General features: G+C 46.5%; 1 pseudogene; it reads right to left on the bottom strand.

Moving 5' to 3' along the window:
- Window positions 1-6072: 6072 nt before the first annotated feature.
- Window positions 6073-6208, bottom strand: LOC136404566 (small nucleolar RNA U3; annotated as a pseudogene).
- Window positions 6209-12992: the final 6784 nt, after the last annotated feature.

The raw sequence follows: 12992 nt of genomic DNA, 5'->3' as shown, positions 1-12992 counted from the left end.
TGAAGCCTTGGCTGCGGAAGGGGAAGAGAGAGACAGGGAGGAAGGAGAGGGGGAGGGGTGGAGAAGCAGATGGGTGCTTCTCCTGTGCACCCTGGCCGGAAATCGAACCCGGGGCTCCTGCACGCCAGGCCGACACTCTACCACTGAGCCAGCTGGCCAGGGCCTGTAATTCAGAATTTATCTGTCTTTAATGTCACAACAGTTTTGGAAGCCTGTGTGTATTATCTCCATTGTCAAGGGAAGAAATCGAAAGTTTAGTGAGAATGAATGACTTGAACTGTCAGGCTACAACACTAGTTCATTCTCCACATCTTCACATATAGAATCTTCACATCACTGGTATGTCTTGCATAGAAACACACTCAGAAACTGCACAAGGCAGCGTTCATGAAGGATATCTTCCAAAGCTTTACTTTAACAAATAAGCTGTTTTCTCATCAGCTGGATTAAAAACAAATCTCTGGTTTAAAAACATCACCGATTCCATCAGGTTGGCTGAGTGTTCTAAAAATGTCACTGATTCTAACTCCTATCAACTTCCAAACAGGATCTTAAGCATTTTATAATAGAACTGTAGATACAATAATGCCAAAAAACATAAAACATGAGAAAAGTCAGAAACCAAGATTAAAAAAGGAGAAGGAGCCCTGGCCGGTTGGCTCAGCGGTAGAGCGTCGGCCTAGCGTGCGGAGGACCCGGGTTCGATTCCTGGCCAGGGCACACAGGAGAAGCGCCCATTTGCTTCTCCACCCCTCCGCCGCGCCTTCCCCTCTGTCTCTCTCTTCCCCTCCCGCAGCCAAGGCTCCATTGGAGCAAAGATGGCCCGGGCGCTGGGGATGGCTCTGTGGCCTCTGCCTCAGGCGCCAGAGTGGCTCTGGTCGCAACATGGCGACCCCCAGGATGGGCAGAGCGTTGCCCCCTGGTGGGCAGAGCGTCGCCCCTGGTGGGCGTGCCGGGTAGATCCCGGTCGGGCGCATGTGGGAGTCTGTCTGTCTGTCTCTCCCTGTTTCCAGCTTCAGAAAAATGCAAAAAAAAAAAAAAAAAAAAAAAAAAAAGGAGAAGGAAAGGGGAGAAAGGATACAAGATTTTTTAGCTGAAGAAGGCTACAGAGACTGATCACAATATTTAGCCTCAAGTAGGGAAAAGAGAGATTATGTACCTTTCTTTGGTACTAGAGTACACACCAATTCATTTATTTTTTGAGACTTCTTCTTTTTTTTTTTTTTTTAAGACTTTATTTATTCATTTTAGAGAGGAGAGAAGGAGGAGAGAGAGAGAGAGAGAGAGAGAGAGAGAAGAGGGGAGGAGCAGGAAGCATCAACTCCCATATGTGCCTTGACCAGGTAATCCCAGGGTTTTGAACCGGTGACCTCAGCATTCCAGGTCGACACTTTATCCACTGCGCCACCACAGGTCAGGCCAATTCATTTATTCATTCACTCACTCACTCACTCACTCACTCACCAGTTTAATCCCTTTAGATATATAATTCCTCACTTGTGGAACAGGGTTTCCCTTTCTGGTTCTCAGGGATTCTGTTCTTAACATACCTCAGGGCAATGGTTCTCAGATTTTAATACTTTCAGGTTTGTCTGCAGGCTTGCTAGGTATGCAGACCTGTATACCGGAAGATATGCAGTATCCTGAAGATACTGGTATAAAGAACAGAAAGAATGTCAGGAAGGGAGTGGGGCAAAGAAGGATGAGACATGAAACAAAATGAGAGGAAAAGGCAGAGGCAAATCCTGCAGAGGCTTAATGGGAGCAGCGCTGTCTAGCCGAGCTCCCACTTCCGCCTGTTCCCAGCATCTGCTCTGCACCAAAGCTCTTGTCAGCCTCGGTCACTCTTCTGTTCAGTATGCTCTGTGAGATGATTTCCTATGTCCCAGAGATGAAAGACAGTGTCTTCATCTTGGTCTGTAAGGCCCGGCATCACCTGGCTTCCTGCAGCACTGACCTTGCTTGTTTTTAAACATTCCAAGCCCACACCTACCTCAGGACCTCTGCACTTACTATTTCCTCTGTGTGGAAATACAGATCTCAACCTAAATGGTGACCTCACAAGAAGGCCTTCTCCGTTGCATTTATTAGAGCCTACAGTATGAGGTAGGAAACTTAGAATAGGGGACAACAACAACAAAAAATAGGGAACAAAGGCCTCAAGCTCGACTCCTCCCCTTTACTGTCTTGGCTGGAACATCACAGAGGTGACCTTCACTGACCACCTGTGCCCCCGCTCCTCCCTCCCCCATTTCCTGTAATTGAGGTAAACAAAACCCATCTCAACCAACTTTGGCAGGCATACTAACCTAAAAGTGACCAACTGAGCCATTATAAGATCTTTAGAATAAATTTGTATTAAAGTTTGGGGACCCTCTCCACCCTCCCAAACGCCAGGACCGTTCCAGGAGGATCATAAAAGAAATCACTATCTGGAGAAAAGGGATCAGGATGGGCCTCATGGCAGTTATTTCTGAGTGTCAGAAGCCAGGGGCACCCCTACTCCTCCCCACCGCTCGCCCACGTTCAATAAAATCGCCCACACAGACCCCTCTGGGGCCTCTTGTTCTCTGAGGTCACCTGCTCTCATTTCTCAAGTGCACACTATTTCTTTCATAGATTCACTGCGCTTTGCTAAATCTTTCTGTCAAAATCTCACATTCTTTCTTTTTCCGTGACAAGAACCTGAAACCTGGTATCCAGCTGAGGCTTTCCTAGGCCTCCCGAGGTGAAGCCCAGCATGAATATGACCTAGTTTGCAAGTTTATTTGTTCATCATCTACTCTGTGAAGGCAGGGACTTTGCATTATGTCCCAGTTGCATGATGTAGTTGAGCACTTCCTTGAAAGAGCGGGTAAGAACTAGGAATTTTTAAAAATGACACCCGCAATGCTCAAAATCTGTCAACGTAGGTACATTTGCCGAGGGCAGTTCCAGGGGGTGGGGTTCTTGATCTAGTCAGGGAGCTGCACTAACCACCTCGGCCTGACTTTTGCAGAGGCATTTATTAGAAGACTGTGGTGCTCACGGAGTTGACCCCCAATCTGAGAATGGGAGTGCTGAAGGGCCAGGACCTGGAGAATGCAAAGTACAGCCACTGGTCACTGGACTCAACTGCACCATGGGGGCTGGGGAACCCACACCAACCAACTCAATTCGGACACTATCTACTGCAGATAGGACCGGATTCACAGGGTATAAATATAAATAATACAGAAATAATGTAAGTTATTTATTCTTTCTCTGTGGACCAGTACCAAATGGCCCACGGACTGGTACTGGTCCATAGCCTGGGGGTTGGGGACCACTGGATTAGAGCATCATCTCTCTCTAAAACCTACTTTTTATTTTATTTTATTTTTTAGGTGAGAGGAGGGGAGATAATGAGGCAGACTGCTGCATGTGCCCTGACTGCATCTACCTGGCAACCCCATCTGGAGCCAATGCTGGAGTACCGAGCTATTTTTAGTGGCTGAGGCTGCAGATAGGATCTCAGATAGGACCTTTAGTGGCTGGTTGCGGCAGAGCGATGCCCTGGATGGGCGGAGCGATGCCCTGGTGTGCTCTAACTTAGCTTATCCTCAGCACCTAGGGCCATGGTTTAACCAGTGGTTGGCAAACTCATTAGTCAACAGAGCCAAATATCAACAGTACAATGATTGAAATTTCTTTTGAGAGCCAATTTTTTTTTTTCCTTTTTGTGTTTTTCTGAAGCTGGAAACGGGGAGGCAGTCAGACAGACTCCTGCAAGCGCCCGACCGGGATCCACCCGGCATGCCCACCAGGGGGCGGTGCTCCGCCCATCCAGGGCATCGCTCTGCCGCAACCAGAGCCATTCTAGTGCCTGAGGCAGAGGCCACAGAGCCATCCTCAGCGCCCGGGCCAACCTTGCTCCAATGGAGCCTCGGCTGCGGGAGGGGAAGAGAGAGACAGAGAGGAAGGAGAAGGGGAGGGGTGGAGAAGCAGATGGGTGCTTCTCCTATGTGCTCTGGCCGGGAATTGAACCCGGGACTCCCGCACGCCAGGCCGACGCTCTACCACCGAGCCAACCAGCCAGGGCGAGAGCCAAATTTTTTAAACTTAAACTATATAGGTAGGTACATTGTTATTAACTTTATTAGGGTACTCCTAAGCTGACATTTGCAAAAACTCAAGGGGCCAAAGAGCTGCATGTGGCTCACAAGCCACAGTTTGCTGACCAGTGGTTTAACCAATTGAGCCCCTGGCAGCGGGAAGAGAACAGAGAGAGAAGGGAGAAAGGGAGAATGGAGAAATAGATGGTCACTTCTCTTGTGTGCCCTGACCAGGAATCGAACCTGGGATGTCCATACACAAGCCAACACTCTAGTCACTGAGCCACTGACTGGGGCCAAAATCAAGTTTTTAAAAAAGAAAAGAAATGAAATGATATAACTCAGAATATTGCTGGTGGAAAAGGGGTTCTTCCATGTAGTCACAAGAAATGCATTTTGATTACCCGTGCATAGAAAGATGAGGTATAGTGGTAAGATTTATTGGAATAGAAACAAGATTACCTCCAGGTTCCCAGTAGGGTCAGGATCCAGAAATTTCGTGCCACTGGTTCAGTCCATGCCAAAGCTTAGTGCAGATCAGTCTGTCTCCATTCGGCTAGCTTAGTCTGTGCTTCTGGCTGTGCTCTGTTCCCGCACTGCAGTGTCATATCCAAGTCATGTGCTTGGAGCCATGCTTAAAGTCCACACTTGGGAGCTTGGGCCCATGTAGTTGTTGGCCTGTGAGGCTGCTCTAAAGAGAGAATATGCAAACAAATAAGGCAAGCATGCCTGACTGGTGGTGGCCTAGTTGATAGAGCACCAACCTAGCACGCTGAGGTCCCAGGTTTGAAACTCTGAGGTGGCCAGCTTGAGTGTGGGCTTATTTGACTTGAGCATGGTATCATTGACATGATCCCTTGGTCATTGGCTTGAGCCCAAAGGTTGCTGACTTGAGCAAGGGGTCACTGACTTGGCCTGAGCCCTTTCCCAGTCAAGGCATATATAACAAGCAATCAATGAACAACTAAAGTGATGCAACTATGAGTGGATGTTTCTCACCTTCTCCCTTTCTCTTTCTCTCTCTCTAAAAAAACCAACAACCAACAGGGCAAGTATGTGCTACCAAGAAAGGCCTTTGTTAAACTTTGATTGTATTACCTCTGGCTTGGGAAAAAGCAGGCTGGCTTTCAAACTAACCAATATCTTTCCAAATCATTCAAGAACTTGTGCTAGATCCTCCCCCTAACCAATCCCATTCTCTTCCTAGGCTAGATTGATTCCTCTCCATTGTGATCACCATCTTGGCTCCTACTGCACATTCCTCAAAGTAGAAGGACCTCCTCCTGTGCCATCTTGGTCTTTAATGCCCATGCACCTGGTGGAGAAATCCTCCTATTCCCTCCCCATAATCCTGGTACTGCTTTGAGGGATTAAGTTCTGAGGGCTGAGGATGTGGCAGACTATGAATACTGTCATTTCCTAGTGAATGAAGCTGAATGTCTGCTCCCTTCCTTTAGTTTGCATTTATTTGTGTGTTTTTTTAGTGAGAGATAGACAGACAGACAGGAAGGGAGAGAGATGGAAAACATCAACTCATAGTTGTGGCACCTTAATTGTTCGTTGATTGCTTCTCATATGTGCCTTGACAGGGGCTCCAGCAAAGCCAGTGACCCCTTGCTCAAGCCAGTGACCTTAAGCTCAAGTCAGAGACCTTGGGTCATGTCTATGATCCCACGCTCAAGCTGGAGACCTCAGAGTTTCAAACCTGAGTCCTCAGCATTCCAGGCCAATGCTCTATCCACTGCGCCGCTGCCTGCTCAGGCTGCTCCCTTCCTTTATTAATACTAACTGCTTCCTACACTAACAAGGACAGCCAGATAGAAGAGATGCATAGATCAAAGTATGTGGTATAGGGTATGGAGCTTCCAAGCTTTCTCCAGGTGCTCCACTCTCCCTAAATCTCCACATGTTCATCAATCTGAAAGTTCTCTGAACCTCGTTTTATTGTTTTTTTTTTTTTAATTTACTTTTTAAAAAAATTTTTTTTTTTTTTAATTTCCACTCAGACTGCGTTCTCTTCCTCTTACTCTCCCAAAGGAAGAGAAGAACGATCATCAATGGCAAAAGGCAGTTGCACAAGCAACACCAAGAGCCGGCTGCATGCTCAGGAGAGAACACTGCAACTCCTCCTCGTGCCTCTTGGGTTTTTATGGAGGCTTCATTACAGAATCATGACTTATTAAATCACTGGCCATTGGCAGTTGATTCCGTCCCCAACCATGCTCATCTGCCCAGAAGTTGGGGAGCAGGAGTGAAAGTTCCAACCTTTGATTATAGGGTTGGTTCTCCTGGCAACCAGCTCCATCTATAAATGCTTCCAAAAGTCACCTCATTTGCATAACAAAAGACACTATGATTCCTTTTAGTTCTTAGGAAATTCCAAGGTTTTCTGAGCTGTGAGCTAGGAATTGTGGATCAAGATCAGATACTTGTGAGAAATATATTTGATCATCTGAATGGTTATATTTATTATAAATCACAATATCACACACAGTCTGGTCAGCATACCAATGTCCTTCTCATCTTTTCTCAAGACTCAGAATCCAGGGAGAGTTGCCCATAGGCCAAGCTCTTGTCACATTCTTCTTCCCAGCTGAAGGGGACTGTGGAAGGTACTCCTGTGGGTCCACTTCCCAGCAAGAGAAAGATTACCCACAAAGGTATTTCCCCAAGCAGAAACCAGTGTGTTATTAGAAAGAAGGAATAGATGTGGGATAGCCAGAAGTAACAAGTGCCAGGACATGGACACTATATGATGGACACTCAGGACAAGGACACAGCATGACAAACACCAGGGCATGGATATCACTTGACAAATGCCAGGACATCTGCCTACTCGGGCAAACTAACAGCATGTCATCGTTCTTGCTTAGTCATTCACTTAACAAATGTTATTTCACATCTATCTTATTCAAGATTTAAATAATATTAATTTGCTTTTGGTTGTACAATGAATTCACCCTTGCTGATTATAAACTGTAGAAACTGACTATTGATTTACCTTGTACAGGTGTGGTATGTAGAACTTAACTATACTGCTCGCAGAAATTAGGGGATATTTCAAAATGAATATGAAGCTATAAAATATCCCCTAATTTTTGTGAGCAGAATAGGTAGGTAAATTACCCAGTTTTGGTTTTTTTTTTATATTTTATTTATTCATTTTAGAGAGAAGAGACTGAGAGAGAAAAGGGGGGGGGGAGCAGGAAGCATCAACTCCCATATGTGCCTTGACCAGGCAAGCCCAGGGTTTTGAACTGGTGACTTCAGCGTTCCAGGTCCACGCTTTATCCACTGCGCACCACCAGGTCAGGCCAGTTGTTTTTTTATATAGGTGAATGAGGTTATTGTGACCATCCATAAAGAGAACTGTTGAGTGTTTATAAGTTTGAGATGGGCCAGGGGAGGAAAGCAGAACACAATAGAAACAGTCCAACTTGGAGTTAGATAGACCTGTGTCTTGAATCCCCCGGTATTATCTAGCTGTGTGACTTTTTTTTTTTTCCTAAAGTTAGAAACGGGGAGGCAGTCAGACAGACTCCTGCATGTGCCTGACCAGGATCCACCCGGCATGCCCACCAGGGGGCAATGCTCTGCCCATCTGGGGCTTCGTTCTGTTGCATCCAGAGCCATTCTAGTGCCTGAGGCAGAGGCCACAGAGCCATCCTCAGTGCCCGGGCCATCTTTGCTCCAATGGAGCCTTAGCTGCGGGAGGGGAAGAGAGAGACAGAGAAGAAGGAGAGGGGGAGGGGTGGAGAAGCAGATGGGCACTTCTCCTGTGTGCCCTGGCCGGGAATTGAACCCAGGACTCCTGCACGCCAGGCCGACGCTCTACCACTGAGCCAACCGGCCAGGGCCTAGATTATTCTCTTGATATGCCAAGGTTGTGGGTTTGTTCCCTGGTCAGGGTACATACAAAAATCAACCAATGAATACATAAATAAGAAACAACAAATTAATGTTTCTCTCTCTCTTTCCCTTCCTCTCTTTCTAAAATCAATTAATACATTTTTTAAAATTTAAGAAACAGAAGCTCAGTTTCTAAAAAAATGAACACAATGAATGAAAAGATCAGGTCCTGGCTGGTTTGCTCATGGGTTAGAGCATTGGCCTGACATATGAACGTTCCAAGTTCAATTCCCAATCAGGGCACACAGGAGAAGCGACCATCTGTTTCATTCCCCCTCCCTCTCCCCCTTCTCTCTCTCTTTCCCTCTTGCAGCCAGTGGCTCAATTGGTTCAAGCATAAGCCTGGGTGCTGAGGATGGCTCAGTTGGTTCAAGCACATTAGCCTCAGGCACTAAAAATAGCTTGGTTGATTCAAGCATTGGTCCTAGAAAGGGGTTGCTGGGTGGATCCCGGTTGGGATACATGCAGGAGACTGTGTCACTATCTCCCCTCCTCTCACTTAAAAATAAAGAAAAAGAAAAAAGAAAAGATTGGATTGTCAGCATTCAGAAGGGATGGTCAAGAACTGGGAGACCCCAACTTAAATAAACAAAACAGAAACAGACTTATAGATACAGAGAATAAACTGATGGTTGCCAGAGGAGAGGGGGAGTAAGGGAATGGGTGAAAAGCTGATGAGGAATAAGAGTTACAAACTTCCAGTTAAAAATAGGTAAGTCCTGGGGATATAATGTATGTATAGGGAATATAGTCAATAATGTCAAATATCTTTGTACTGTGACAGGTGAATGCTAGACTTTTTGTGGTGATCACATTATAAGGTATATAAATGTAGAATCACTAGATTGTACACTTGAAACTAATATAATGTTGTATGTCAACTATAATTCTTTTTTTTTTTTTTGTATTTTTTCTGAAGCTGGAAACGGGGAGAGACAGTCAGACAGACTCCCGCATGCGCCCGACGGGGATCTACTCGGCACGCCCACCAGGGGCGACGCTCTGCCCACCAGGGGGCGATGCTCTGCCCCTCCGGGGCGTCGCTCTGCCGCGACCAGAGCCACTCTAGCACCTGGGGCAGAGGCCAAGGAGCCATCCCCAGCGCCCGGGCCATCTTTGCTCCAATGGAGCCTTGGCTGTGGGAGGGGAAGAGAGAGACAGAGAGGAAGGGAGGGGGGGTGGAGAAGCAAATGGGCGCTTCTCCTATGTGCCCTGGCCGGGAATCGAACCCGGGTTCCCCGCACGCCAGGCCGACGCTCTGAGCGTGAGCCAACCAGCCAGGGCCTCAACTATAATTCTTAAAAAAAAAAAAAAGAGCTGAGCGAGCCTGCTGACTGGATGACCACACTGGGAAGTTTGTATAGATGGGGCTGGATGAGATAAAAGTGAGGATAGGAAGGCGCAGGCACAGAGAATCAGGCCCACACAGGGTGGGACTAATCTGGAAATATCCTCGCCCTTGTTGCTGATATGACTGGGATGGATCCTTACCTGGGTGGACCTCTGAGTATTTACCAAGACATCCAGGATGTAGTCTGGAGGTAGGCGGGGCAACGGTCCCATCAGTAGCATCCATTGAGTGGGCTGCTTTTACCAGGCAGATGCTGAGCTTGGTGTTTCACCTACATATCCCTTGTAATCCACACAACTACTCCGTGGTTAGGATTATTCCCTTAAACACGTGGAGTAACTGGATCACAGAGCTACCAAAGGGCAGAACCAAAATTCAAACCGAGGCCAGTCTGATCCCCAACCAGGACTCCCTAACTACCACAACTGTGTGGCTCAAGCTTCAGGCTTCACATTTTTGTCATTTGAACTTATCACCTGTACTATTATTTAGTTCACACTTTTTCTTTAAACTCACACCCTTTCTTCACCAAATTTATTTTCTGTTGTTGTTCTTTTTTTATTTTTTTTGTATATTTCTGAAGCTGGAAATGAGGAGGCAGTCAGACAGACTCCCGCAAGCGCCCGACCAGGATCCACCCGGCATGCCCACCAGGGGGTGATGCTCGGCCCATTGGGGCGTCGATCTGTTGCAACCAGAGCCACTCTAGCTCCTGAGGCAGAGGCCACGAAGCCATCCCCAGTGCCCGGGCCATCTTTGCTCCAATGGAGCCTTGGCTGCGGGAGGGGAAGAGAGAGACAGAGAGGAAGGAGAGGGGGAGGAGTGGAGAAGCAGATGGGCACTTCTCCTGTGTGCCCTGGCTGGGAATTGAACCAGGGACTTCCACACGCCAGGCCTCTACCACTGAGCCAACCGGCCAGGGCCCTTTTTTTTTTTTTTTTTTAAACAGAGACAGAGAGAGAGTCAGAGAGAGGGATAGATAGGGACAGACAGACAGGAACGGAGAGATGAGAATCATCAATCATTAGTTTTTCGTTGCGTGTTGTGACTTCTTAGTTGTTCATTGATTGCTTTCTCATATTTGCCTTGACCACGGGCTTTCAGCAGACTGAGTAACCCCTTGCTGGAGCCAGCAACCCTGGGGTCCAAGCTGGTGAGCTTTTGCTGAAGCCAGATGAGCCCGCGCTCAAGCTGAGCTGGCGACCTCGGGGTCTCGAACCTGGGTCCTTCCACATCCCAGTCCAATGCTCTATCCACTGCGCCACCACCTGGTCAGGCACCAAATTTATTTTCTAATGAGACTTTATTACTGTAGTAATTGTAAAACATGGTATTCTTACCATGAAAAGAAGATAATTTTGAAACTATATATGAAGAAAACAAAATAACACTACATTTCGGCCAGATTTTGTGGCCGCCTGGAGGCCCACTCTCTCCTTGTGCAAAATGGAGATTAGCAAGCATTGCAGATATACATACTAAAGACAGAGTAGAATTCATCTGAGACTATCTCCTAGAATGAATAAAAGGGTGATTGAACAGAGAATAATTGTCTCACTATGTGACTTGATGTTATTTAGTAGCATGTCTCCTTACCACACACAATCTTCTCATAATATTCCTCCTAAAACCAATTCGTGTACCACTCTTGGCTTCAGGTAACAGCAGCAGACCTTTGTGGCCTTATGTGCTGATGAGCTTCCCTTCTGAACAGCGTGAGAAGGCAAAGCTTACGTTGTGGAAAGTTGTAGAGGGAATTTAAGGAGCTAGAAATGCAACTCCTTAAGCTGATATTTGATCCCCGTTCCAGAGAGCAGGAGGAGGGAACTGCAGCCCCAGACGATGAGAACTCTGCTGTGTCTGCTTTCTAGGGAGGCATCAAGGTCATGATATCTGGCTTCGAAAATGGTGATGAAGGTCATTGGAGGAAATAAAAATTCAGACTAGGGCCACAGTAGGGACACTAATAATTGCAGAGTGGTACATAGCCCATAATAGGTAGAAAGCCAATTTAGAAGATGAAAATGATATCACTGTCTCCCAGTCTCAGTTTTCCTCTGCAGGCCTTCTGGAAAACAAGTCACTTATTTGATGTGCAAAGAGGAAGTGAAGACATAACCGAACATCAAAGCAGAGAGGAAGCAGTGTCAAGCTGGAAAAGCTATAGGACTCCTCTCAGAGCCTTGAGTTACACAGCCTGATTGTAAGAGGTGATATCAGAGGGTAAGATGCATTTGCTGTAATATACACGAGACAGCATGGAGTTTAAATGAAAGGAGATCGCATGGCATCTCAGTCCTGGCAGGTAGCTTGGATGAACAAGGAAAGAGGTTGCGAGAGCAGCTTTGGGGAGAGAATCAGGGGGGTGAGTTGTGAGGGCACGCACATGGTCTGTCTTCCTGCTTCTTTCTCTCTCTCCTGTACTCTTCACCATCAGTCATCTTATTGATTGATTTACTTTATTAATTGATTTTGAGAGAGAGAGAGAGAGAGAGAGAGAGGAAGGGGTGGGGAGAGAGATAGAGACAGACAGAAACCTCAACTTGTTGTTCTACTTATTTATGCATTCGTTGGTTGATTCTTGTATGCGTCTTGCTCAGGCATCAAACCACAACCTTGGTGTCTCAGTAGAACACTTGAACCAACTGAGCTGCCTGGCCAGGGCCACCATCAATTATTCTGGAATGAATATATGTTCAGTTAGAAGGTGGGATAAGATGATAAAGGAGTCTATATGTGTTCCATGAGAATTCAATTATTCAGCAAACAATACCTATTACTTAGCATATGCTGATCACTGTGTTAGGTACCGGGCAGCCACAGATGAATGAGACAGTCCATGCTCTCAAGGCCTTCATGGAATAGTTCAGATCAATGAGTTTTGGATTAAACAGACCTGTCTGAGTTTGGTTCCTGTTCTTGTTCTTCTGATTGTGCAAGTGACGTACGTTGCTTCTGTGTCTCCATTTCTCCCTTTGTAAAGTGGGGAAATCAATAGTTCCTGTTTCACAAGGTTATTTGCAAGGGTTAAATGGATTAATCCAGGTAGAGCACTTGACACAAAGCCAGGAATTCCATAAGGTGAGCTTCCCAACTAATTATTACTATTACTAATATATTTTTAAAGATTTTATTTATTGATTTTACAGAGAGAGAGGAGGGGGGGCAGAATGAGAAGTGTCAATTCATAGTTGCGTCGCTTTAATTGTTTATTGATTGCTTGTTGTATGTGCCTTGACCAGGCAAGCCCAGGGTTTTGAACTGGCGACCTCAGTGTTCCAGGTCGATGTTCTATCCACAGCACCACCACAGGCCAGGCTATTACATATATATATATATATACATTTTTTTCCAAGTGAGAGGAGGGGAGATAGAGAGACAGACGACAGACTCTTACATGTGCCCCGGCCAGGATCCACCCAGCAACCCCTGTCTAGGGCTGATGCTCTACCCAGCTGGGACCATATTCACAACCAACCTATTTCTAGCTCCTAAGGCAGAGGCTCCATGGAACCATCCTCAGCGTCTGGGCTAATGCACTCGAACCAATCGAACCATGGCTGCGGGAAGGGAAGAGAGAGAGAGAGAGAGAAGGGGAAGGGGTAGGGGTAGAGAATTAGGTGGTTGCTTCTCCTTTGTGCCCTGACTGGGAATCAAAC

This window comes from Saccopteryx leptura, chromosome 4 (genome assembly GCF_036850995.1).
Source record: "Saccopteryx leptura isolate mSacLep1 chromosome 4, mSacLep1_pri_phased_curated, whole genome shotgun sequence".
In the NCBI taxonomy this organism is placed as follows: domain Eukaryota; kingdom Metazoa; phylum Chordata; class Mammalia; order Chiroptera; family Emballonuridae; genus Saccopteryx; species Saccopteryx leptura.
Note: the sequence above shows the minus strand (reverse complement) of the source record. Positions and strands in the feature narration are given on the sequence as shown.